General features: G+C 39.5%; 1 protein-coding gene across 9 annotated transcripts in view; it reads left to right on the top strand.

The window, feature by feature from the left end:
* The window catches only part of SLC10A7 (solute carrier family 10 member 7), a 323368-nt gene that overhangs the window by 166802 nt on the left and 129385 nt on the right, over nt 1-27181 (top strand). For 2 of the 9 annotated variants that reach the window (XM_070769033.1, XM_070769032.1), the window contains one exon: nt 1-27181. This exon is cut by the window's left edge and continues 26342 nt beyond it; it is cut by the window's right edge and continues 17167 nt beyond it. The exons of the other annotated variants lie outside the window; for them this stretch is intronic. The gene's annotated coding sequence lies outside the window, so the exon portion shown is untranslated. 9 annotated transcript variants of the gene reach the window in all.

A 27181-nucleotide genomic window follows, 5' to 3' on the forward strand; every position in this document is an offset into this window, starting at 1 on the left:
CCTTCAAGAGCCAGCAGATAATAATTTCTCATATAAAGGTTATGCCTTTAAATGTCTTTGGTCCTATTCATTTCTTCACAACATGCGTATATACATACGCACACATATCACTTAAACCTTCTTCTAACCTGTCTTAACTAGAAGATAACCGAGTGCACAGGCTGCTTGAAATAAAGACATGTGAGAAGTGCCACAACTAAGTAAACACAATAACAAGGAATCCAGGAAAGTAAATGAACAGCATCTCCTCCTGCCACTGCCGTGATCCAGTGAGAGGTCATGAACACTTGAACTAGAGGATCAGCAGCAGTGTGGGAGAGAATCCACAGGCCGTGCAACTGATGGCATTTGAGGGAACAAGGAGAAGGACAGCGTGCAAGAAAAGATCCAGATGTTGTTTGTCTGTAGAAGAAAAATTGCTGCGGAAAGGAGAAAATGCTAGCTTAATTGAGTTGTTTGCCACACAGATTGTTAAACACGTCAAGGGAGTCTTTTCAGGAAGGGTGGTTGATCCCTAGAAATTATTAAAGATACACCCATAGTTTAAAGGCTTCTTAACTAAATGCTCTGTTTGTAAGAATTATATTCTTAAATATATATTACTGGCACACACAAAATAAAACCATTATTAAAAGTATCCTTCCCCAGCCTCTTCTTATAGAAAGACATTGCTTTTTCTTTTCTTTTTTTTCTGAAACCAAGAAAAAAAGGTAGATATTTGTTTAATCCCACATTTATTTCCCATTGTGGAATTAAATGGAATTAAAAGTAATGGAAGAAATCACAAATAATGATTGAAACATTAAACAAGACATAGGTAGTATACTTTCTGTTGAAATTGACAGCATATACAATTACTTACTTGACTTAGACAGTAAGAAATTGTATTGTTTCATGAAACTGGAGTCTGGAATTGCCAAGCATTGACATAATCCAGTGAGCCCAGCTCCTTTTCTTTGTGATTAGTATATCCTCGCCCACCTATGTTGGCTTTATCCTTTAACAAATTCCTCTGGTGTTGGGAAGATGAATACAGTAGGTCAAGGTTTCATATCTGCAAACCCTCTTATCTTAACCCCCAGAAAGCAAAGGCTATGTGCTACCATTATATTAGAAAACATAACCGAGGAGAAGCAGGAGTGAGGGAAAATGAGAGTGAAGCAGCAATGGAGGAAGCGTCAATTATCGAGCTGACTTTTGCTTGGTATCAAGCGTCACTGATTGCTTGACTTTTTTTGTACACTTGACTCACCAAGAGGTTACAGACACATTTATATCTCAGGATTGGCCTTCCAGACAGAAGGAAAGAGCATTTATCTGCCGCTTCTCTCAAGGGGCAAAGGATTACCCAACACAGGGAAAATTCCCCTAAACTTCCAGGTGGTACACATGTGTTACTGAGCAAGTCCCATGTCATCTCATGCTTCCACATCAGCAGGGAAGACTGAGTTTTGTGTGGATCTGTATATTCCTTTTGGGTGGTCAGGGGCTCCTGCCCCTTCTCAGCTGGTGCTCTGTGAGATCCTCTGCACCTGAAGAGGTGTTCCTGATGCATCCGTGGAGAGAGGAGTTCTCCCCCTCCACCTGCTTCTCCGCCATATTGTCTTCCTCCGGGGTAGCCATTGTTAAGTTCTTCATGTTGCCTACCAGAAAGATATTTATGACAATACCAGAATAATATCTGTGTGTACTCACATGTGTGTACATGTAGACTTTCAAAAGTTCACACAAATGGTAATATATAAAAATAGGAAGGAGCCTTGCTTTTTTTCCCCTTAACTTAATCCAGTCTTCCTATGTTCTGTTAAACATCTGCCTAAGAGTCCATTGACAAGGTATATCATAATGGCTTTAAATAATTCTCCCTGAATGAATATGTAAAGTTGTTTTTAGTTATTTACCGTTATGAATAACTGATCATGAACATTAGTATGCATTTATCTTGTTGGTTGGTTGGTTGGTTTTGGAGCATATTATTATCAACAATTCCTAGAAGTAGAATTGCTAGGCCAAAAAGTGTTTATATTTTTAATTTTGAAAATTTTCCTCTTAAAAGGTTCTATCATTTACCTTCCTTTCAACAGTCTGAGAGGGAGTTCACCACATGCTCACCAATAGTGGGTGTTACCAACTTGTAAGTTTGTTAAGAGAAAGTATCTTGTTTACACGGGTATTTATCCATTCTTTATTATGGCATTGCTTATTTGTTATTAATTATAAGTGATGTTGAGCCATTTATAAACTGTTCATTAACTTTTGCCTAACCTTTTTTTTTTTTAACGCAGTATTCTGATTTTATATTCCTTAAAATTCTGTATGTAAAATTAACTTTAAATCACTATATACATCCATATATGTATATCTATCTGTATATTATGTGCTTTAAAAAACCTAAGAGTTTATTATTAGTTTGTTATTTGTTTCAATCATTAGCTTCTTTATCATGAGTTTCTCTCAAGGAATCGTGCTAGGCATCAAAAGACAAAAATGTTCGTATCTTTTTTTTTTAACCAATTTAACCATTAATCATTTGTATTGATTTCATAAGCTATTTATATAATAAGAATGTGTGGCAAATTTTTTTATTCATTTATCTTTTGACTGTATTTTTTCATATAAATTTGTTGTATAATATGCAGTTAGATTTAGCCATCTCTTCCTTTATAGCTTCTGGGAATTTTATTTTATTACTCAGTGTGCTCAGGCTGCTTTTAACAAAAGCAGACTAGGTGGCTTAAACAACATAAATTTGTTCCTCACAGTGGATAGGAAGTTAAAAATCAGGGTGTTGACTGATTCAGCTCCTTGAGAAGAATCTGCTTCTTGCTTGTGTGTATGGCCACGTTCTCACTGTGTCCACACAAGGTGGAGAGAGAGGTGTAGCGATCTCTGCTGTCTCTTCCTCTGTTGCAAGGCACCAGCACTATTAAGACTGTATATGACCTCATTCAACCTTTATTACATCCTAAAGTCCCTATCACCAAATGCTGTCACAGTGGGAATTAGGGACCCAACATATCAACTTGGGGTGGGGGAGAACACAGTTCAGTCATAGCAACTGCCGAATGGAGTACTGCATTCTGTGTTCATCCACCAAATGGCAGTTTTGAGAACCTTGTGAGATCTTTGGGGTCTTAAGTCATTGATATTGTTTAACTTAGTATACAACTTTTTTGAGAGCAAGAATATAATTTCATTCTAGTACCCCCAACACTCATCTCAAAGGCCTCTTCTGTCCTATTCTGAGTGGGCCAACTATAAATTTGATGCTAGTCCTCAGAGATCATCTGTACAATAGCTTCAATGTGTATCTGTGGAAAATGAGACCCAGAGAGACTGAGGTGACTTCCCCCAAGTTTCAGAGTCAATCAGCACCAGGACTTAGACTGGGATTCTGGTCTCTCTGACTTTCAGTCTAATGTTGACTCTTCAATAGTGAATAAATACATATGAGTACTTAGAACATGCCTGGCACCTAATAATTACTCCCTGCTGCTGCTGCTGCTAAGTCGCTTCAGTCGTGTCCGACTCTGTGCGACCCCATAGACGGCAGCCCACCAGGCTCCCCCGTCCCTGGGATTCTCCAGGCAAGAACACTGCCTAAGTATTCACTATTATTGTGACTTTGCTGTTGTCTTCAGTATGATCATCATTATTCATAGAGAACAGATTCTGAAAGCAGATTGAGATTGAATCTTAGTGAAGTTAGCTGTCAGTTGTTAGTCCTTCTGAGCCTCATGTAGTTTTTTATTTTTTAACATGCAGAGCACTTGAAGCAGTACCTGGATCAAAATGATAAGTATGTAAATATTATATAAAATAATAATATTATAGAATCATATAGTCTCCTAGAGTCAGCTTGAACCAACTTGCCAATCTTGTCTAATTGCTTCCCTCTACCTTCTAAAGTCATGATGGTAAGCATGTGCTACAATGGTCACTAATACAGTAAAAATACTTAAGTTGCATGATGAGAGAGTGGAGCACAAACTAGATAAGGAGACAAACTGAACATTGAATTGTTTTCGAGGCCTGTTTGCAAAAAGAAATTAGAGCCATGCAAAGAGGAGATGATGCCAAGAAGAAGTGAGAAGACATCAGGGAAAGTGTCATTGATATTGATTAGATTTAATCCTGCTCTTTCCATCCTCTCAATATTGATATAATTCTGTCCTGAGGTATCTTGGCTCATAATAGGGAAGAGTTTCATAAGCCCTAGTTTTCTATTTTTCTTGTGTGTGAAAATATAAATGTTATGAAAAGGCAGGTCAGGACTCAAGGTATCATTCTTATAAGAAATTTGAAATAAATGATATAATTTTTTAAAAACAGCTGGAATATGTTTACTCTCTAGGTTTTGAAAAGTTTTTCTAGAAAGAAACTTTACTATGTATTGAAAAAGAATCATTCCATACTTAGCATTGCTCAGTTCTGTAGAGAACATCTTTTGTGGTTGCTTTTTATATAGTAGCCTCATTATTTGATTTTCAAAATGCCACATTGATTCCTAAAATATTGGGCTCCCTGCCATTCATGTTTAATTGAAGAGCAAAATTCCAATTCCAATTTTAAAATATTGAAATCTCCCCATCTACTATGATCCATTCCTGCTCATTGAGTGCTTGCCATGTGTCAGCACTGTACTCATCACTAAGGAGACATAATGAAAACAGTCCCAGTGCCCCCCCTGCACCCCAGCTTTGGGAGTTTATAGTCTGTGGGTGTAACAGTCATGAGAAAAAGTATTGGATTGGTCGAAAACTTGTTTGGGGTAGGAAATGGAAACCCACTCCAGTGGATTTGCCTGGAGAATCCCAGGGACGGGGGAGCCTAGTGGGCTGCCATCTATGGGGTCGCACAGAGTCGGACACGACTGAAGTGACTTAGCAGCATAGGAAAACCCGATCAAACTTTTTGACCATCCCAATAATTACACATGACACGAGTACTGTAATAGTGTAAATCCAGTGATAGCACAAAAGAAGAAATGATTATCAGAAATAGACCATTTCACACACAGTCCTTGAGCTCATTTAGTCCTTCTCCAGGAAAATAAATGATTACCAAAATGTCTACATAACTAGAAGTCTTTTATCCATTCATAAATGTCATTTTATCTGATTGCTATAGTTATACAGTTTGTAATCTCCATATCATAATCATAGAACCCAAACAACTTAGTTGTGTCTTATTGTTTTTTTTTACAAAAAGTTGATTTTTTTCTTTTTTCTTATGATTATGATATGGAGATTACACACATTGTATAACTACAGCAATCAGACAAAATGACACTTATGAATGGATAAAAGACTTCTAGTTATGTAGACATTTTGGTAATCATTTATTTTTAGATAGATCCAATGCTTTGTCCTGGTGAAGGAAATAACAACCTGCTCCAGTACTCTTGCCTCAAAAATCTCATGGATGGAGGAGCCTGGTAGGCTACAATCCATGGGGTTGCAAAGAGTCAGACACAACTGAGCAACTTCACTAATGCTTTGTCTAATGACAGGAGTCATTCCTCTTTCTGGATTTAGAAATCATTATTTTCTATGTAATCATCTGTAGACTACTGCTACCGTCAGTCAGTCCAGTCGCTCAGTTGTGCCTGACTCTCTGCGACCCCATGGACTGTAGCACACCAGGCTTCCCTGTCCATCACCACCTCTCAGAGCTTGCTCAAACTCATGTCCATCGAGTCGGTGATACCATCCAACCATCTTATCCTCTATCATCTCCTTCTCCTCCTGCCTTCAATCTTTCCCAACATCAGGGTCTTTCCCAATAAGTCAGTTCTTCACATCAGGTGGCCAAAGTATTGGAGCTTCAGCTTCAGCATCACTCCTTGCAATGAATATTCAGGACAGATTTCCTTAACGATTTCCTGGTTTGATCTCCTTGCAGTCCAAGGGAGTCTCCAGAGTCTTCCCCAACACCACAGTTCAAAAGCATCAATTCTTCAGCACTCAGCTTTTTATGATCCAACTCTCACATCTATACACGACTACAGGAAAAACCATAGCTTTGACTAAACAGACCTCTGTTGGCAAAGTTGTTTCTCTGCTTTTTAATATGCTCTCTAGGTTGGTCATAGCTTTTTTTTTTCAAGAAGCAAACATCTTTTAATTTCATGGCTGCAGTCACTATCTAGAGTGATTTTGGAGCCCAAAGAATAAATTCTTTCACTGTTTCCATTGTTTCCCCATGTATTTGCCAAGAAGTGATGGGACCAAATGCCATGATCCTAGTTTTTTGAATGTTTAATTTTAAACCAATTTCTTCACTCTCCTCTTTAACTTTCATCAGTAGGCTTTTTAGTTTCTCTTCGCTTTCTGCCATAAGGGTGGTGTCATCTGTATATCCGGAGAAGGCAATGACAACCCACTCCAGTACTCTTGCCTGGAAAATCCCATAGGCTGTGGTCCATGGGGTCGCTAAGAGTAGGACACCACGGAGAGACTTCACTTTCACTTTTCACTCTCATGCATTGGAGAAGGAAATAGCAACCCACTCCAGTGTTCTTACCTGGAGAATCCCAGGGATGGGAGAGCCTGGTGGGCTGCTGTCTATGGGGTCACACAGAGTCGGACACGACTGAAGCAACTTAGCAGCAGCAGCAGCATCTGTATATCTGAGGTTATTAATGTTTCTCCCGGCAATCTTGATTCCAACTTGTGCTTCATCCAGCCTGACATTTCGCATGATGTACTCTACATATAAGTTAAATAAGCAGGGTGACACTATACAGCCTTGACGTACTCCTTTTCCAATTTTGAACCAGTCCATTGTATGTCCAGTTCTAACTGTTGCTTCTTGACCTGTATACAGATTTCTCATGAGGCAGGTAAGGTGATGTGGTATTCCCATCTCTTTTAGAATTTTCCAGTTTATGGGGATATACACAGTCAAAGGCTTTAGCATAGTTGATAAAGTAGAAGTAGATGTTTCTCTAGAACTCTCTCGCTTTTTCTACGATCCAAATGATGTTGGTCATTTGATCTCTGGTTCCTCTGCCTTTTCTAAATCCAGCTTGAACATCTGAAAGTTCTTGGTTCACAAACTGCTGAAGCCTGGCTTGCAGAATTTTGAGCCTTACTTTGCTAGCATGTGAGATAAGTGCAATTGTGCAGTAGTTTGAACATTCTTTGGCATTGCCTTTCTTTGAGATTGGAATGAAAACTGACCTTTTCCAGTTCTGTGGCCACTGCTGAGTTTTCCAAATTTGCTGGCATATTGAGTGCAGCACTTTCACAGCATCATCTTTTAGGATTTGAAGTAGCTACTAGCTTTGTTCATAGAGATGCTTCCTAAGGCTCACTTGTTTTTGGACTCCAGGATGTCTGGCTCTAGGTGAGTGATCACACCTTCGTGGTTATCTGGGTCATTATGATTTTTTTTTAATAGTTCTTCTGTGTGTTCTTGCCACCTCTTCTTAATAACTTCTGCTTCTGTTAGGTCCATACTGTTTCTGTCCTTTATTGTGCTCGTTTTTGCATGGAATGTTCCCTTGGTATCTCTAATTTTCTTGAAGGGATCTCTAGTCTTTCCCATTCTATTGTTTTCCTCTATTTCTTTGCATTGATCACTAAGGAAGGCTTTCTTATCTCTCCTTGCTGTTCTTTGGAACTCTGCATTCAATGGGTATATCTTTCCTTTTCTCCTTTGCCTTTTGTGTCTCTTCTTTTCTCAGCTATTTGTAAGCCCTCCTAAGACAACCATTTTGCTTTTTTGCATTTCTTTTCCTTGGGGGTGATCTTGATCACTGCCTCCTATAGAATGTCCCGAACCTCCATCCATAGTTCTTCATTTGTCACTTCCACTGTATAATCCTAAGAGATTTGATTTAAGTCATACCTGAATGGTCTAGTGGTTTCCCTACTTTCTTCAACTTCAGTCTGAATTTTGCAATAAGGAGTTCATGATCTGAGCCACAGTCAGCTCCCAGTCCTGTTTTTGCTGACTGTATAGAGCTTCTCCATCATTGGCTGCAAAGAATTTAATCAATCTGATTTTGGTATTGACCGTATGGTGATGTCCATGTATAGAGTCATCTCTTGTGGTGTTGGAAGAGGGTGTTTGCTATGACCAGTGCATTCTCTTGGCAAAACTCTGATAGCCTTTTCCCTACTTAATTTTGTACACCAAGGCCAAACTTGCCTGTTACTTAGGTATCTTTTGAGTTCCTACTTTTGCATTCCAGTTCCCTATGATGAAAAGGACTTCTTTTTTTTGGTGTTAGTTCTAGAAGGTCTTGTAGTTCCTCACAGAACCATTCAACTTCAGCTTCTTCAGCATTAGTGCTTGGGGCATAGACTTGGATAACTATCATATGAATGATTTGCCTTGGAAATAAAGAGAGATTATTCTGTCACTAATACCATATATACTTCTTAAAGAGATATTGAATACCTTGTTTCACAGATTTTAGACTCTAGGGCTAAATAGTCTTCTTGTAACAGGTGGAGAACAGGCATAAAAAAAAGGGATAAATGCTGTCTAGATGACTGATAACATGGTTGTCTGTCTCAGGGGCTACCTTCTGGAAAGGGCCATCCAAGGGCAGTTTTAAGTTTTAAAAACAATTGCCTGTGGCTGTCTTGGGCTGAATGTGTGAGAGAAACAGAACTCACTCCTCTGGGGGAAGGGAAAAGAAGGTTCACCATCCCAGAAGACATATGGCTTCTCTTTGTCTGATGAAAGAGTGGCATTGACAGAGTACAGAGTGGATGACAGCAAATCTCGCTTGTCTCCAGTGAAGATTTTTCTTTAGCAGGATGGAGGCATTCAAATTGTGAAGTCTATTTGGGATGAGTTATCTGTGATCTCTCCCTATCCCTGGAGAGGAGAATGACTAATTGAAGCATCCCGTAACAGTAATTGAGACAGATTGAAAGGGGAAATGAGTGATTAACATTGAGCCTTCTCCTGATGCTGTGCATGGTAACATTAGAGGTTTGTGGGAGAGGCGAGTATCTCAGGAGCTCATTTTCACAAAAGTCTACATAGCTCCTATAATTCAATTTCAGAGAAATATGTTTCCGCCCCAACTTAAGTTTCAGATACTTGTTGCTCTGTTTTACATCATGTCATTAGCAAAAGCTCATTACTGATAGCTGAAAACCAGAGACAGATTTGCTCAGAAGCTAATGAAGCTTAAACTTTTTAGCCCCTCTCCCTGGAACTAATTTTGTATTCCTTTCTTAAAGAAAAGCCCCCAGATTGTATCAGCTTTGGATCCCACAAAAACTGGATCTGTTCTTGCTGATAAAATTCCAGTTGAATGAGTGATCTGGCATGAATTGAAAAGTTTGCCAAAATGAAGGCCAGCATTTCTTCACTCCTTAGGGATTCTGGAGCTGTTTACATTTCATAAAAAGACCTAAATATATTTACTCTAAATTATCGAGTTTTTGAAATTATGGGAATGTCCATGAATGACATCCTAATTAATTAGATGTTTCTGTGAGTATACTGATTACTTTATTCCCTAAATAGAGTGTTAGTAATGTTAAAAAAGGAAAAGTAGGGGGAAAAAAATCATATGATGTGTTTATATATACGATTGTTAATATATTTAGTAATTCTAAATACAGATCAAATAGGTTAATTTTTAAAAGATCCTCAGATTTCCTGTATTCTGAATTGTGAGGCAGTTTATCCTTCTACTTTTAGCAGTATCTAATCTAATGCCCTGTATACAGTAGGTGGTCAAAGAGCATTTGTTGAATTGAAACTAGGTGTACGTTGTGAAAAAGAAGTGTTGGCAGAATCTGGCTGATTTGAAAACATAAAACACTTAACCTAAGTGTAGTGGTATGCACCGGAGAAGGCAATGGCACCCCCACTCCAGTACTCTTGCCTGGAAAATCCCATGGACGGAGGATCCTGGCAGGCTGCAGTCCAGGGGGTCGCTAAGAGTTGGACATGACTGAGCGACTTCACTTTCACTTTTCACTTTCATGCATTGGAGAAGGAAATGGCAACCCACTGCAGTGTTCTTGCCTGGAGAACCCCAAGGATAGCAAAGCCTGGTGGGCTGCCATCTATGGGGTCGCACAGAGTCGGACACGACTGAAGTGACTGAGCAGCAGCATGCACATTGATGGCAAGTAACTTTTATAGAGCAAAACTCTACTTCACAGAGCACTGGCTTTGGGTTCCCTGCATCACACATCAAGCTTTGACTGGCTATCTGTTTTACATATGGTAACATATATGTTTCAATGCTATTCTCTCAAATACCTGGAAAGGTGAGGTGAGGAGGGAGGTTGGAAGGGGATTCAGGAGGGAAGGGACACATGTATACCTGTGGCCAATTCATGTTGATATATGTTAAAACCCATCATCATTATTACAACCCAATGCTGTAAAGTAATTATCCTCCAATTAAAGAAAAAAAAAAAAAAAACAACCTCTCTACTTACCAAAAATTACATAATCATCCTTTGGCAAGTATAATTCACATGATATCACAGACTTGCTACTACATTTTTATTTGATAAGTAAGTCCATGTCCATCCTAAAGGAGACCAGTCCTGGGTGTTCATTGGAAGGACTGATGCTAAAGCTGAAACTCCAATACTTTGGCCACCTCATGTGAAGAGTTGACTCATTGGAAAAGACCCTGATGCTGGGAGGGATTGGGGGCAGGAGGAGAAGGGGACGACAGAGGATGGGATGGCTGGATGGCATCACCGACTTGATAGACGTGAGTCTGAGTGAACTCCGGGAGTTGGTGATGGACAGGGAGGCCTGGCGTGCTGCAGTTCATGGGGTCGCAAAGAGTCAGACACGACTGAGCAACTGAACTGAACTGAAGTCCATGGTTAACACTCAGACGTCCTATGGGACTCCTCTGAAAATTCACATATGCCCCAAGGTATGTGATCTGGGGATCTTTTTTTCTTCTTCTTATTTTTTGTTATTGTTATTGATTTTTTCTTGCTTTTGATAGGGTTGTAAATTGACCTGGAGAAATTATCACTAATGGAGTACATTTAGGTTTAGACAGAGTTTTATTTGACTTGTTATATATTTTTGTTGCTGTTATTTAGTCGCTAAGTTGTGTCCAGCTTTTTGCTACCCCATGGACTGTAGCCTGCTGGGCTCCTCTGTCCATGGGATTTCCCAGGCAAGAATCCTGGAGTGGGTTGCCATTTCCTTGCCTAGGGGGTCTTCCTGACCCAAGGATCAAACTTTCATCTCCTGGCTTGGCAGGCAGATTCTTTATTCCTGAGCCACCAGATATCTGAAACATATACTTTGGGTAGTTTTCTTCTGTGGATATCAAATTTTGCTCCAACCCCTTTCTAAAACAGAGGAGCTTTGGTCTCTTTTGATGACTCACTCATATTCTTGTATACACACACACAAGCAATACACACACATCAATAATTTTTTGACAAGCTGATATTTGTGTAGTTTGAATCACTGAATGATCTCTGAACTATGTAATTTGACAAGATCTGGGGCCATTCTTCAATTTATCAGGAATTTTCTGTCTTTCAGCTTGGAGTGATATGAAGTGAAGTGATGATAGTCACTCAGTCATGTCCAACTCTGCGATTCCATCGACTGTAGCCCACCAAACTCCTGTGTCTGTAGAATTGCCAGGCAAGAATACTGGAATGGGTTGCCATTCCCTTCTCCAGGAGATCTTCCTGACCCAGGGATTGAACCTAGCTCTCCTGAATTGCAGGCAGATTCTTTACCATCTGAGCCACAAGAGATGCCTGGAGTGATATATCTGGTTCAATATGCAAACAGTGAGATGGTCTAGAAACACACAGTGAAAGATTATAGTCTCTGATGTCCATGTTCTTTGAAGAGAATTAACAATATAGAAAGAGTATAATGATTTAGAACAAAATGCTTGCTAGTGTCAACATAGTCCGTTTAAAATTTTTCTTCTGCCTGAGAGGTTGTCAACATTGGGGTTTCATCTCTGAAAATGCTCATTTCTCAGTTTTCTGATCCTCTTAGTTATCAGGCAATTTCAGGAAAATTAAATGAGATTAAATATTTGTTTCATTTTAGACCAGCTGTCCTAGATTTGAATATACGTTTTTTTCCTACCAGCAACAGCAATTACAATAGTAAGATAACAAATAACTTTGGTTTTGGAGGTCTTGTTCTTCCAAGACCTGTTTGAACTGATGATCTTGCTGAGGTTTCTGATAAATCTGCATCAATAAATGATGTCGTATTCATCTATCAAATGTTCAAGCATAGAGCTGAAGCTGCAAACAACATATTACACGTGGTAAAGCAAAGATTGTCACTTTTGATAGGAATAAGGGTAAGTAATGTTGAGAACACTACAGCCCTCTATAACAAAGACTAATACGAACTGTTTTGAGCTGGTGGGCCAGCATTTATCTGAACAAATATGTTCCTAATGGTTCTGTGAACTGGAAGACAGAATGAAAGTAATTTCGGTAGCATTCCTAAGTCTGCAATTTTGTTAGGCCAGTTCAGACTCTCTCCACAGGAAGCAGACATTGAGGTCAGAAGTTGGGTCAAAGCCTTTTAATTGTGAACCTCCACGATGCCTCTGGGCTCAGGTCAATAACCTGAGAGGCTCTGTTTGTGGGACTGGAAAGGGTATATTGTAGGGGCTCAGGTGGCCCACTAGGCTGTTCTAATACTCAATTGTGAGAAACAGATTATCTGCTTTGCAGATTATCTGATCTTCTATCATCAGGCTCCCCATTGGGCTTTCAGTTGCCAAGGATGGGGCTCAAATGTGAAGTACAGGAAGTTGGGCAGAGTGGAGTCTGTGTGCAATCCCATTACAAAACCAAATATAAATCAATCAACAGGCACTGCTTTGTTAAATGACTTCAGGCTTATTTGGTTTGGCATTTTCTCTGTCTTAATCTATATTCTCTAGAGTTGCCTAAGCCCCATTTATTTTACTCTTACCTCCTAGAAATCTTTAGAAAACAGACATATCATGAAATCCTTGCCAAATGGAATGACTCCAACACCTTTCCTTTTTTCATGTTCTCTATAATGTAGGCAGAGCATTACAAAGTAATTTAATTTCTTCTGTGGAAATTCATTAAGTTGTTCCCACCTAGGCAGTCCTTGGTGCCCTGGTAATCTTGCTTGATTGTGCCCTTCAAGGCAGTTATGGTTCACTTAAAAGAAAGAGTAGTCCTTTCTGTAAGTCAAAGTTTTCTGTGGATTAGGAAATCAGGGCTGGATTGTGAATTATGTTTTTATCAAAGACCAGAATATTATCATCATTCTCCTATTTTTAGAAACAAAGAGAGAAAAAGACAGAGGGAGGGAGAGAGTCTGATATAAGTTATAGTATTTTTTATGGTTCTGGCACTAATGGTAGAGAATCTGCTTGCTAATGCAGGAGATGTAAGAGACGCAGGTTTGATCCCTAGGTCTGAAGATCCCCTGGAAGAGGAAATGGCAACCCACTGTAGTAATCTTGCTTGGAAAATCCCATGGACAAAGAAGCCTGGTGGAATACGGTCTGTGGGGTCACAAAGAGTCAGACATGACTGCGTCTGAGCACAGTCTGAGCACAGCATGGCTAGACAGGTAGTATTCTTGATAAGTTTTTGTTAAGAAAGTGTATTTTATGCCCTCCTTTGGCACAAGAAAGCATCCCCACATGCTTACAAGCAAAATGGCAAACTCTTGGGACGTCCCTAGTAGTATAGTGGTTTATACTTCATACTTCCACTGCAGGGGGCATGGGTTTGATCCCTGGTCTGGAAACTAAGATCCTGCATGCTGTGGTGCAGCCAAAAAAAAAAAAAAAGAAAAAACTCTTCAATCCTAATCTCTGTTTTCACCACTTGATCGTGCATCACTCCCAAAGCAGTGCTTCCAAAACTAGTTTTCCCCCTAAAACGCATAGTCTTTCCTGTTTTCTACTAGTCCTGGTACAAATACTCAAATAACAGAGCACTGATTGGTATTAGTTAATAAAAATTTCTAGTTTCAGCGAAGCTTTCGCATATCCTTTTCTTTTTATAACCAGTTTTGATGACTTGGCATGCTCACTTATGATACTGGCACGTACATCAATGACTTGTGAATTTTGTGGGCAATTTATAACTCTTATTAGTCAACAGATGTTCATTCTATACCTACTTTGTGCCAGGCACTATTCTAGGTCTTTGGTATAATAATAATAATTTCACAACAAAACAACTTATTTCTGCCCTCGTGGAGTTCACAGCCTATAGAGAATAGACCAGCAATAAAAAAATAAATAAGTAAATCATGCAGTTTGTTGAAAAGAGATAAGAGCTACAGAAAAACAAAAAGAAGAGTTTAATAGGTTAAAGAAGTGAGATATGTTGAGGCAGAGATGGGGAGGTTGTGATTGAAGTGGGGTGATCAAGTTGACCTCATTGAGAAACAGCAAAAACCTGAGGGCTGTCATGGGAGTGAGTTATGAACGTTTGTAGTCAAGAAAAGTCCAAGCAAAGGGAACAGCCAGTGCGAAGGCCAGGAGGTGAGAGCATTCCTCCAGGTGTTCAGACACCCTGTTTTGATAAACTGAAACTAGAATGCTTTTTCTCAAATCAGCCTTTCGTTATCAAGTACTCTTGTCTATGCTTTTGTTGTTGTTGTTCAGTTGCTCAGTCACGTCCACCTCATTGCCACCCCATGGACTGCAGCACACCAGGCTTCCCTGTCCTTCACCATCTCCTGGAGTTTGCTCAAACTCATGTCCGTTGATTTGGTGATGCCATCCAACCATCTCATACTCTGTCACCCCCTTCTCCTCCTGCCTTCAACCTTTCCCAGCATCGGGGTGTTTTCCAATGAGTCGACTCTTTGCATCAGGTGGCCAAAATATCAGAGGTTCAGCTTCAGCATCAGTTCTTCCAATGAATCTTCAGGGCTAATTTCCTTTAGAACTGACTAGTTTGCTCTCCTTGCAGTCCAAGGGACTCTCAAGAGGCTTCTCCAAAAGTTCGAAAGCATCAGTTCTTTGGTGCTCAGCCTTCTTTATGGTCCAACTCTCACATCCATACATGACTACTGGAAAAACCAGAGCTTTGACTATACGGACCTTTGTTGACAAAGTAATCTTCTTGCTTTTTAATAGACTGTCTAGGTTCACCATAGCTTTTCTTCCAAGGAGCAAGCATCTTTTAATTTCATGGCTGCAGTCACCGTCTGTATTGATTTTGGAGCCTAAGAAAATAAAGTCAGCCACCGTTTCCATTGTTTCCCCATCTATTTGCCATGAAGTGATGGGACTGGATGCCATGATCTTCGTTTTTTGAATGTTGAGTTTTAAGCCAGCTTTCTCATTCTCCTATTTCACCTTCATCAAGAGGCCCTTTAGTTCCTCTTTGGTTTCTGCCATAATGGTGGTGTCATCTGCATATCCGAGATTATTGATATTCCTCCCAAGGAATTGATTCCAGCTTGTGCTTCATCCAGCCTGGCATTTCACATGATGTACTCTGCATATAAGTTAAATAAGCAGGGTGACAATATACAGCCTTGATGTACTCCTTTCCCAATTTGGAACCAGTCCACTGTTCCATGTCTATCCTTATTGTTTGTTTTGAAGTAATTTAACAAAATTAGAAGCAGGTGGTTTCCCTCAATGTATCTTTGTTTCTCGAAATGATAGTAAACTCTCTCCCAACATCCAAGACATCCTTTTTAAGTGTCTTGCATCTTCTGAGAAGGAGAAGTCATGTGTGTGCGTGTATGCTCGGTTGCTTCAGTCATGTCCGACTCTTTGCGACCATAGCCTGCCAGGCTCCTCTGTCCATGGGATTCTCCAGGCATGAATACTGGAATGGGTAGCCATTTCCTTCTCCAGGGAATCTTCCTGACCCAGGGGATCGAACCTGCAACTCCTGCATTGGGAGGCAGGTTCTTTACCACCAGCACCACCTGGGAAGCCCAAAATAATTTCACATATTGAAAGAAATTTAGTTCCTTTAGGAATTTAAATGAGTACACTTGGAGTAGCTGTGTTATAATACGGAAGAGAAAACCATTTATTAAGCGCCTCTTATGTGATAGACACTGTTAGGTCCTAAAAGGACCTGCGTTATCTTGCATAATCTTTACTATTGTGAAGTAAGTGCTATTGACTCCATTTTGTATAGGATTAAAGGACCTTTTAAATAATTGGGCCAAAGGCTCAAAATAGAAACTGGACAAGCCAGATCAAAACCCGGATCCAGTAGAATTTAAGGCCAATGAATAGCACCACTGTTGGCTCATTTTCCCAGGGAAATGTTAGCCACTCAGTCATGTTCGACTCTTTGGGATGCTATGGTCCATAGCCCGCCAGGCTTCTCTGTCCATGGGATTCTCCAGACAAGACTACTGGAGTGGGAAGCCATTCCCTTCTCCAGGGGATCTTCTGGTGGATTGAAGACCCAGGGGTTGAACCCAGGTCTCCTGCATTGCAGGTGGATTCTTTGCCATCTGAAGCTCCAGGGAAGCCCTTTCCTGGGGGATCAGGTCAGATCAGTCGCTCAGTCATGTCCGACTCTTTGCAACCCCATGATTGGAACCTGGAGGTAATTTTTGATTCACATTTTCCCCTCATTTTTCACAGGTAACCAATCAATACATCCTGTTCATTCTAGCACCTGAGTTATCTGTCAAGTTTATTCACATTTCTCCATCTCCATCACCAAGGCCCTTTTTCAGACATGTTCCCTCCAAGGCCCTGCTGGTCTCCAGGCTTCCAGTCTGAGCAGTAGTTCTCAACCCTGGCCATACAGTAAAATAACTTGGGTGGTGGTGTTGTTTTAATTGCTGCTGTGTGGGCCCCACTCCAGACCAATTAAATTAGAAATGTAGGGAGTTTAGACACGGATATTTTTTTAAAGCTCCTGTTTGATTCTAAATGTTTTCGTGTTGATAACTACTATATTAGACTCTTTTACAATGTATATTTTACCACTAAAATCCCTGAGTAGCTCCTTTTTCCTCTCAGGATAAAATCTGGGCTTAATATGGCCATTCTTGACCTGGTCCCTGGGCTTACCCTGCCAGCCTTTGTATCTTGCCTTGCCCTTGAGGTTTATTTGTAGATCACATAAAATTACATTAAAATTATAATACCAGGAATGTGTTTTTGTATTTTGAATCAACATTTTGTTTAAAATGTTCTTCTTCTAGGACTTCCTGTCCAGTGACAATCAGCAAACCCTTAGGGGCACTAAGAAGCTATAAGTGATCTTTTAAAATAAATAATTATTTTGTGAAGCTAATAGGGCTCTCTGATATAGCTGATTGATATTCTTTCTGACAAATCCATTCAAAGAACACACAGACGATCAGAATTTGAATCTTCCTTATAGTAGTGTTGAAACCAACATGAATTCCTTGGACTTCTCGTTTCATAATTTATACTCTTAAATGTATCTGAGAATAGAGTAAATATCGGTGAAACAACTTAATTTGGCAGCATTGTGATATTTAATCTGAGAAAAGTTTATTTTCTTTTTTAATGATTGATGAAAAGTTAACTTGCCTGTCACTTCAAGCTCTTTCATGCCATCATCCTTTCGGAATGCTTCAGTAACTAATTAACAAAGAAGTTATATTCTCATTAATGCCTTCTATCAATTAATGAGAGTGTTTTCTGTAAGATTAAATTGGAGGCCAGCACTTTTATGAATCTCTTATCGTTAGATAAGCTAAATGTTATTTGATTCAATGGGCAATAAGAGTAAAACCTATTGACCTGGCTTACGAGTACACTGCAGTGAAGGTCTCCACATTTAGCTATTTATCAGAGTCACCAGGGAGACTTTGTTAAAAATACAGTTTCCTCAGTTCCGCCTTAAATTTATTCAATAAGAATTTCTAGGTTTAGACCTAAGAGTGTCTGTTTTTTGTTTGTTCGTTTTGCTTTTTGTTTTCTTAAAAATCAGATTCCCAAGAGAGTCTGATGCACAGCCAGGTTTACAAACCACTGGACCAAAACATATTTAGTAATGGGAGGAGACATAGAGTTGCCTGATAAAAGTAACCTGTTCACCCATTTGTGATAAAATATCGCTTTTAGAGTACTAAGTAATTAGATGCCTGGGAGTCAAAAAGCAGAATGATCACCCATACTTCTGTTTCCCTTACACTTGAGTCATCCCCAACCTATTGAGTGAGACTTTACTCATAATGATGGGCTTCCCTGGTGACTCAGCTGGTAAAGAACCCACCTGCAATGTGGGAGACCTGGGTTTGATCCCTGGGTTGGGAAGATCCCCTGGAGAAGGGAAGGGCTACCCACTCCAGTATTCTAGCCTGGAGAAGTCCATGGAATGTATAGTCCATGGGGTCGCAATGAGTCAGACACACGGATCAACTTTCACTTTTCACTTTCTAATAATAATAGGTCTAGTATATATATGCTGCTGCTGCTAAGTCACCTCAGTCATGTCCGACTCTGTGCAACCCCACAGACGGCAGCCCATCAGGCTCCTCCGTCCATGGGATTTTCCAGGCGAGAGTACTGGAGTGGGTTGCCATTGCCTTCTCCACGTATATATATGCTTTTGAACTGTGGTGTTGAAGAAGACTCTTGAGAGTCCCTTGGACTGCAAGCAGATCCAACCAGTCCTTCCTAAAGGAAATCAGTCCTGAATATTCATCAGAAAGACTGATGCTGAAGCTGAAACTCCAATACTTTGGCCACCTGATGTGAAGAGCTGACTCATTTGAAAAGACTGATGCTGGGAAAGATTGAAGGTGGGAGGAGAAGGGGACGACAGAGGATGAGCTGGTTGGATGGCATCATGGACTCAGTGGATGTGGGTTTGAGTAAACTCCGGGAGTTGGTGATGGACAGGGAGGCCTGGCGTGCTGCAGTCCATGGCATCACAGAGTCAGACACGACTGAGTGACTAAACTGAACTGATTTACATATATATATATAAGCTTCTCTGGTGGCGCTAGTGGCAAAGAACCTGCCTGCCAATGCAGGAGACCTAAGATGCTGGTTCAATTCCTGGGTTTGGAAGATCCCCTAAAGGAAGGCATGGCAACCCACTCCAGTATTCTTGCCTGGATAATCCCATAGACAGAGGAACCTGGCGGGCTACAGTCCTTGGGACTACAAAGAGTTGGACGTGACCGAGTGACTGAATGACAACAGTCCACAGGTATATGGAGGATATATACATATATTCTCCACTTAATCTTCAGTATACCCTATGATATAGATATTGTTATATGTGGGTAATAAATGAGGAAAATGGATAAGCAAGTTACCCCAGGGGATCCCAAGTAGACAACATGATCCCAGCTCAGGCAGATTAATCCCTACACCCCCATTTGTAACCACTGTCCTCTGCTCCCCCTAAACACACCTTGTGCTTTTTTTTTTCAGTGTTCTTTTTACAGTTCCACTTTTCTCCCTCATGATCCTTTTTTGCCAAAAATCCCTTACTTCTCATTCTTGTCTATTGACATCCTGCTTTTTCTATAAAGCCAACCTTAACTGCTCTTTCTTTGACCCCTTGTCCCATTATCTTCTCTGCCCTTAGAGCAAATCAATTGTCCTTGACTTTGTATCCAAGGAGGAAAGCCAACTAATGTTTAACCATCTACCAAGAGTACTAATAATACTACATCTGTGTTACGTTCGGCAAAATGAAGTTCAAGAAGGTAGATGCGTTTTCCAGGAGCCCCGCTCTGTGTGTGGAAAAAGACAGATCTGAACCCCTGTCTGTCTCACTCTAGCTCTTTATGCCATGATATGTGCGTGGTTCTATCTTTTGACACTTTGTTCATGTCCCATCGCAGCACATTTCAAGCTGTAAAATAATGAATTGTGAAGTCCCTGAGGGCAGGCACATTATATCCACCTTTGAAACCCACACTCCAGAAAAAGTGCTGTGCATATAATATGAGCTCTGGATAGTATTTGATGAATGAATTTAGAGGTTCTTCCAATAATTCATATCTCGGAAATGTTTATGGTGCTAAGCATACAGTTGGCAAACGTGGTTAACTTTACTTTCTCCTCATTCAAAGTGTACAGATTATCTCACGAATCATCAGGAAAATGCCAAATTAATCTGTTAGGAGGGTTACTAGTTTCTTTCTCTCCGGGCATGGTATGATTTAGTGACTTTATTTGCCTTCTGATTTCTGTCTGTAAGGAGTACCATTTGAGAGATAAAAAAGATAAAGAAGAAAGCCTGGAAAGTGGAAAGAAGGGCTTGAAGTAATTTTTGTTTTTACAAAGCCAAACTTCCTTCCATGAAAAGTACCTCTGAGCTCCGTGGGGGGAAGATAAACCCATAAAGGTTGACTGTTGGTATTTACTTGGCATGCTTGAGAAGTCGACATCCTTCTTGTCACTGTGCCCTGCAGTTTTAATGTAGAAAGAGGCAATTCTGACTTGACCTTAAGTGCCTCACCGATCTACTCAGGGGACTCCCTTTAGGAATATGAGCTGACACCACCTTGCCTGAGCTTCTTTCAATCAATAACATGGCAGGGTACACATGATACGAATAGGCAGACCGATAAGAAATAAAAGCATATCTGTTGATACAAATGGAGCTATAAATGGACTAGTTTTTGTCCAAGGACTTTGAAGGGGAAATCACAGAGGGATGAGATGATGGCCAGATGTGAATGTATAGCAAATTCATTGTTTTCTGAAGGATGACTTTTCTTTCATTCCTTACATTCAGGAGAAAATGGTCAAGTTGTTTTATGCCTGAAAGGAATTTGTTTCTCTGATTCTTGGAATAAAATAAGCCTCCTGGGTGTGTGCATTTTGTGACTGTAAATCTACAGTGACAAAATTGCGTTAATTTGACTGACTAGAAATATTAACCACATTATATCAAATAACTGCCAGGAACAATTCTCTACCATGGCCTGTGACTTTATTTTAATTGATTTTTTTTTTTTTTTTTACTTTTGGCTTCTGTGATTTTTGTTTCTTCTGACACATGTTTATTAAATGCAGGAAGAAAATTGCTTTGCAAATTATTTTTAGTGTGTTTACCTTGTTTAACTCTGTGGGTTAACTCTCTTTCTTCAGAATTCCAAGCTCTTTGATTTTCAGGCTCAATACTGCTGATTTCGCTTTTTGGGCTCACTAATGGCATTGCCGTCCACATCAGCAGTCTCCACAATTAAGCTGTATGCTTAGCAGTATCATTTGATGTTTTGCAAAGATTTGAAAGTCAAAATTGAATATGATTGATTGCTGCAAGATATGTTAATATTAGGATTCCTGAGCTCTGGTGTAGAATAAATCATTCCCTGTAATAACAAAGATAATGCCTCTAACATTACTCATTTTATGTTCTAGCAGTAATCAGGCCTTAGGAATAAGCCTCATTTGTCTGCTGGAGAGCCCTCATACAAATCACAAGGTGACTATTCATAGAAACATCACTGAGGATGGTAGAATTTACCTGTCAATATTACTGGCAAAGCTGTATTCCAAAGGATAACTTCATTTCCTTTATCAGCCTTTCTTTCTATTTACCCAATACTGGATGTTTAAAAATGAAGCTGTCTTATGCTTCACATCAGGGCTTCCATTATTCATCCCCCAATCCAGCAAAAAGAAAACCTGTTTTGTTATTTTTTAACCATACTTGTCTAAAAAAAACCCTACTCATAATAGTGTAAACCAACATCTTTTGAATACGAACCAAGTACTAAGAATGGTACCATGAATTTAGCATGGATAAATTTATTTGATCTTTATGATAACACAAATGGTCCTTATAATTACATAATAAAAAATCCTTACAGTAACACAAAGACATGTAGACACTGTGTTTATTCCCAGTTAACTAAAGAAACCTAGGCCCAGAGAGGTTAGATAACTTGCCTAGCATCACACAGATAGTCAATGGCAGAGTTGGATTTGAACCTAGGCTGCCTGGCCCCAGGGCGCATGTTCCTAACCAACAGAGCAGCCCTGCCGGAGGGATGTGTGAGAGATGCCCCTGTCCTCAGTGGCTTTCTTTCCCATTTTGGTGATGATAATCATGATAGTATACCAGAATAAAAGATCAGCAACTCCTGTTGCTGCAAGAATTAAAGAAGAGACAAGGACTAGCATAGGCTGGGTGGCATTCAAAACAGCTTGTCATCATGTACTTAAAACCGAAATGGTCAGTAAAACTTCAAAATTCTCAAACACTGAGTGTTGATGGTCAAAGTGATTGCTAGACTACAGTATCTTTATTTTCTACTTGTGATTCTAGATACTGGTAGGAGCGTCTCTGTGATTTTAATGTACTCCCAGATTATTTTGAATATTCTTCCTTTGGGGGGAGCTTTGCACTTGCAAATCTCTTACCTGTGAAATAAAGTGAATCTACACTTGATAAATATGTTCTACAACGCCACCTTATTGTCTAGCGGGTTTGTTCAAGAAAGAAGGAAGTAGTTCTGATTGTGTTCTTTCATGGTCTCTGGTCTTACTCCTTTAAAGTTTCTGGCTGGGCAAAATGATCCTTCGTTTTCTTCAGTTAAGTCAGTGCAGGGTGACTACTTAGGTAAAAATAACTCGCTAATTTAATGTCAAAGTCTAGAGTGAATTAATTTTCCTTCTTTGTTTGTCAACAAGTTTGGAGTTTTGGGCAGTTCTGGTAAAGCAAATCCCAGTGACAGAACATTTGTACCATTAAGCCTTCAAACTCTTACTCAGCTGTCAACACATGGGCACTTTCTGGAACCAGATTCTCTCATGCTGTGCACTGCCTGCAGCTCGCCCAAAGCTGTACTTTGACTAAAAGGGCTGATTTCTCTTCTCTAACCCTTGTTCTCATTTAGTGTTAAAACCCACTTAAAGTCTACCCTTCATTCTGAAAAGTACACGGGCATGTGTCATCTCCTTAACTATGGTGATGTGGAAGGAAGGGGCTCCAAAGAAATGCTGGACGTCTGAGTGAATAATTGATCAGCAAGTAGACTGGCGGTGTTAATTGTGAGCTGGGTGTGAAACCAAAGCTTTCTGGAGGTTTTCAAAACTTGGGGAAAGTTTTAAATACTGAGCAGTAGAGTCAATGTACTGAGGTGGAATTTAAAGTCATTTTTCTTACAGTAATAGGCTTTTTTTTTAAGAGTATGGTTTATTTAGAGTGTTGTCCTCGTTTCAGGTGTAGAGCAAAGTGATTCAGTTATCCTTAAATATGTATATATACATATACACACACACACATTCTTTTTTAGATTCTTTTCCCATATAGGTTATTACCGAATATTGAGTAGAGACTTGGCTTTTGCCATTTGCCACACTTGTTCTCTGACTGCAGGCTCATTTGTTATTCACTATGTGTGTTGTTGTTTTGTATTTAATGTTGATCTGCCTGGAGCCACTTTGGGGATATTTATTTATTAGAAATACTTGGGAGTGCAGGATGGATAGAACAGCCTCTAGAACCAGAGAATAATAGATAAGAGACAAACACAAATGTTGGATAAAGCAATGATTTCTTTAGCCATCTCCCACCAATATAGCACAACAAAACAGAAACTTTATTCATGCAGGTCCTGACAATTTGAGTTTCAGTGATTCTTTTCAAGTGAAATTGTAGAAAAGAGCTCCCAAGTTTCATCCCGTGGAAAACATTCCAAATCCTTTAAAAATAGAAGTGGCATTCCGTGTCTCCATTGAAGAAGAATTCGTAAACAATTGGTGTTTTGTTGACCTGCATTGCTTAATACACGAGTAACTAAACGCATGTGGCTAATTAAATTTAAGTTTAAATTAATTGGAAATCAGGCCCCTGGTTGCAAAAGCCACATTTCAAGTGTGTAAATAACTACATGTGGCTACTGGCTATTGTGTTGAACAGAGCAGATTGGAACTTTTCCATCATTGTAGAAAGTTCTAGCAGACAGCAGTGCACTGCGCAATGCTAGGGAAAGCCAAATACGTTTTTGCTTATTTCTTTTGTCTTGTATTATTTCTGGTTTGGGTTTTTAGTTACAGTTTTTAAATATTTTTTTATGGAGGCAAAGACTGTAACTGTTTAGTGTGAGAATGTTGGGGTTCATCTTGGTATCTCATGTTGGTATGTTATGGTATTAAACAGCTCACAGATCTATAAATACATTCCAGTATCTCAGGAACTAAAGAAATACCTTGTAGATTGGCCAACCCATGTTTTTTTTAGTATTCATAGCAAAAAAAAAAAAAAAAAATAGCTTTGCTTATAGGTTGCTCAGAAGAGGAAAAAAAATCATCTGATTACAGAGCCAAAGAATATGGTTTCTTTGCCTCTAACGAATTTATAACCCAAGAACATTTCAACACAGGGAACTCAGAAGAATTTTTGTCTGTGTAATAAAAGGCAAGATTAAGAAGGAAATACTTAAGAAAGTAAATCCTTTTAAATGAAAGGAAAAAAGTATTTTCTTAAGCTGTATAAAACTATTTCATAATAGTAAAGGTCCATTATAAAGAATTTATACAGTAGAGAAAAGGATACTTAACAAGGTAAAATTCACTTGGAATTCTATCAAACAGCAATCAACTCTTGTAATGACTTAATATATTTTCTGGTCTGGCAAAATTATAATAATATTGATGACAGAGGGGTCATTGACAACTGAGTATGGTTAAGTGTGGGTTGTGCTCTCTATGTGTTATTATTTAAAACTCACTGCAGCCCCACAAAGGGAGAATCACAGAGCTTTCACTCCTTGACCACATCCAGTACCAGAAAAGCTCTGAAAACCAAGAACAAAACAGAAAGAGTCTGGGTCAGGGCAGTCTGACCTGAAATGATACGAGATTGTTTTCCCACTTTATTTATCTCATTAAATATGAATACTAATATATTTTGCTGGAGAAATAGGTAGTGTACTTAATTATAGAATTCTTCCCTAGAGCTTACTGGAATGTTTACTTAAAATATATATACACTATATGTATGCTGAATTGCAACCGTATGGACTACAACCGGCCAGGCTCCTCTGTCCATGGGATTCTCCAGGCAAGAATACTGGAGTTGTTACAGGAAGGGGGACCCCTTCCAGGGCCCAAAACTGGGCTCTTGTCTAACACTCAGAAATGAATTGTCCAAGGAGACACATGTGCTGACAAAGCAAAAGATTTTATTGGGAAGGGGCACCAGGGTGGAGAGCAGTAGGGTAAGGGAACCCAGGAGAACAGCTCTGCCATGTGGCTCACACTCTTGGGTTTTATGGCAATGGGATTAATTCCTGGGTTGTCCTTAGCCAATCATTCTGACTCAGAGTCCTTCCTGGTGGTGCACGCCTTGTTCAGCCAAGATGGATGCCAGCAAGAAGGATTCTGGGAGGTGGTCGGAAACGTGGTATCTCCTTTTGACCTTTTCCGAACTCTTCCGGTTGGTGGTGGCTTATTAGTTCCGTGTTCCTTACCAGGACCTCCTGTCCTCATGCAAATGGTTACGATGGTGCCTGGCCAGGGTAGGTGGTTTCAGTCAGTATGCTTCCCCTAATAGAGTGAGTTGCCATACCCTCCTCTAGGGGATCTTCTTGACCCAGAGATTGAACCCACATCTCATGTTTCCTGCATTGTCAGACAGGTACTCCAATTAAAAAAAAAAAAAAAAGAATTGAAAATAAATAAATAAAAGGGAAATGTAGAAAATATAAACAAACACACACACCCACACAAAAACCCTGGTGAACTCTGGATAAGACGGGTGAACTGTATCACTGCCAGTTGCCTGGTTGTGATATTGTACTAAAGTTGTGCAGGATGTTAGCACTGAGGAAAACTGAATGAAGGTTACACAGATTCTCTGCATTATGATCCTTAAAACTGTAACTTTAAAAAAAGAAAGAAAAAAAAAAAAAACTCCTGCAGTCCTCCTGGTTAGTGGGAAACAGAGCTCCCTCTGACTCCAGAATTTGAGTGCCTAAAACATTGTTTAATTTTAGCAAAATTACTGTGTATTGAGAAACAGTAAACAAACACCTACCCACCTTTTGGAGACCCAGCAGAACTTTCAGATATTGATAACTTGGTAACCATCCCTATAATTTTGAAGCATTATTCGTCAACAAGAAGAAAAAAAAATTTTGTTAAACTTCTGAGGTTTAATGTTTCAGTTTAATGATTTAATTTAAAATGTCTGTTAGAATACATATGGAAATATTTGAGAAAAGGAAGCAAATTTCTGACTTGCTATTGATTAAATTCAATGTTTGTCTAAATATAGTATTTTTCTTGTGATTTCTAGGAGTACAAAAGATATTAATGAACCATAATTTGCAGGCAAAGTTTTTTATTTTCTATATTTACTGGATTTTAAAAATAATTTTATTGATTTACTGATTGCTTTTTGGCTGTGCTGTGTCTTTGTTGCTGCACGTGCTTTTCTCTAGTTGCTGTACACAGACTTCTCACTGCAGTGGTTTCTCTTGTCGTGGAGCATGGGCTCTGGGGCACAGGCTTCAGTAGTTGCGGTTCCCAGGCTCTAGAGCACAGGCTCAATAGTTGTGGTACAGGCCATAGCTGCTTCTCGGCATATGGGATCTTTCCGGATCAGGGATCAAACCCGTGTCTCCTGCATTGGTAGGTAGATTCTTTACCACGGAGCCACAAGGAAAGCCCTATTTGCTGATCTTAAGCTATAATAATATGATCTTAATCTAATAAGCAAAGTTAGCGATTTACCTCGTTGAACGCTCCAATGAAAGCAGTATTAAAAGGAAATGGAAGAGGCTTCTACTGTGTGTATTGTTGTTGCTGTTGTTTTTCTTAAACCATGTATTTGTTAGAATCTTGGATAAGCAAGTAAGAATCAGTGACCTAAATCCTCTTTGTGATTTTGCTCTGGCAGCCTCATATTAATTGGCTCCATCAAAATAACTCTTCTAAATCTTTCCAAGTCCATTCTTCCCATTCACCTACAAAGCACAGTTTTAACTTGCCTTCAAATAAATAGTGAGCATTTGATCCACCTAAAGAAAAACTTGGATCTGACTGTGGCATTGGCTCTTTTTAGAAATGCAATAATCTCTCAATCCACCCAACTGACACTTATTATGGACCAACAACGTGTAAGGCTTTATACCTGGTATTATTTGTTGTTGTTTACGCGCTAAGTCATGTCCAACTCTTGGGCCACCAGGCTCCTCTGTCCTTGGGATTCCCAGGCAAGAATACTGGAGTGGGTAGACATTTCTTTCTCCAGTAAGCAAATCCTTATCTCTTATGTCTCCTGCATTGGCAGGTGGATTC

Source organism: Bos indicus, chromosome 17 (genome assembly GCF_029378745.1).
Source record: "Bos indicus isolate NIAB-ARS_2022 breed Sahiwal x Tharparkar chromosome 17, NIAB-ARS_B.indTharparkar_mat_pri_1.0, whole genome shotgun sequence".
Classification (NCBI taxonomy): domain Eukaryota; kingdom Metazoa; phylum Chordata; class Mammalia; order Artiodactyla; family Bovidae; genus Bos; species Bos indicus.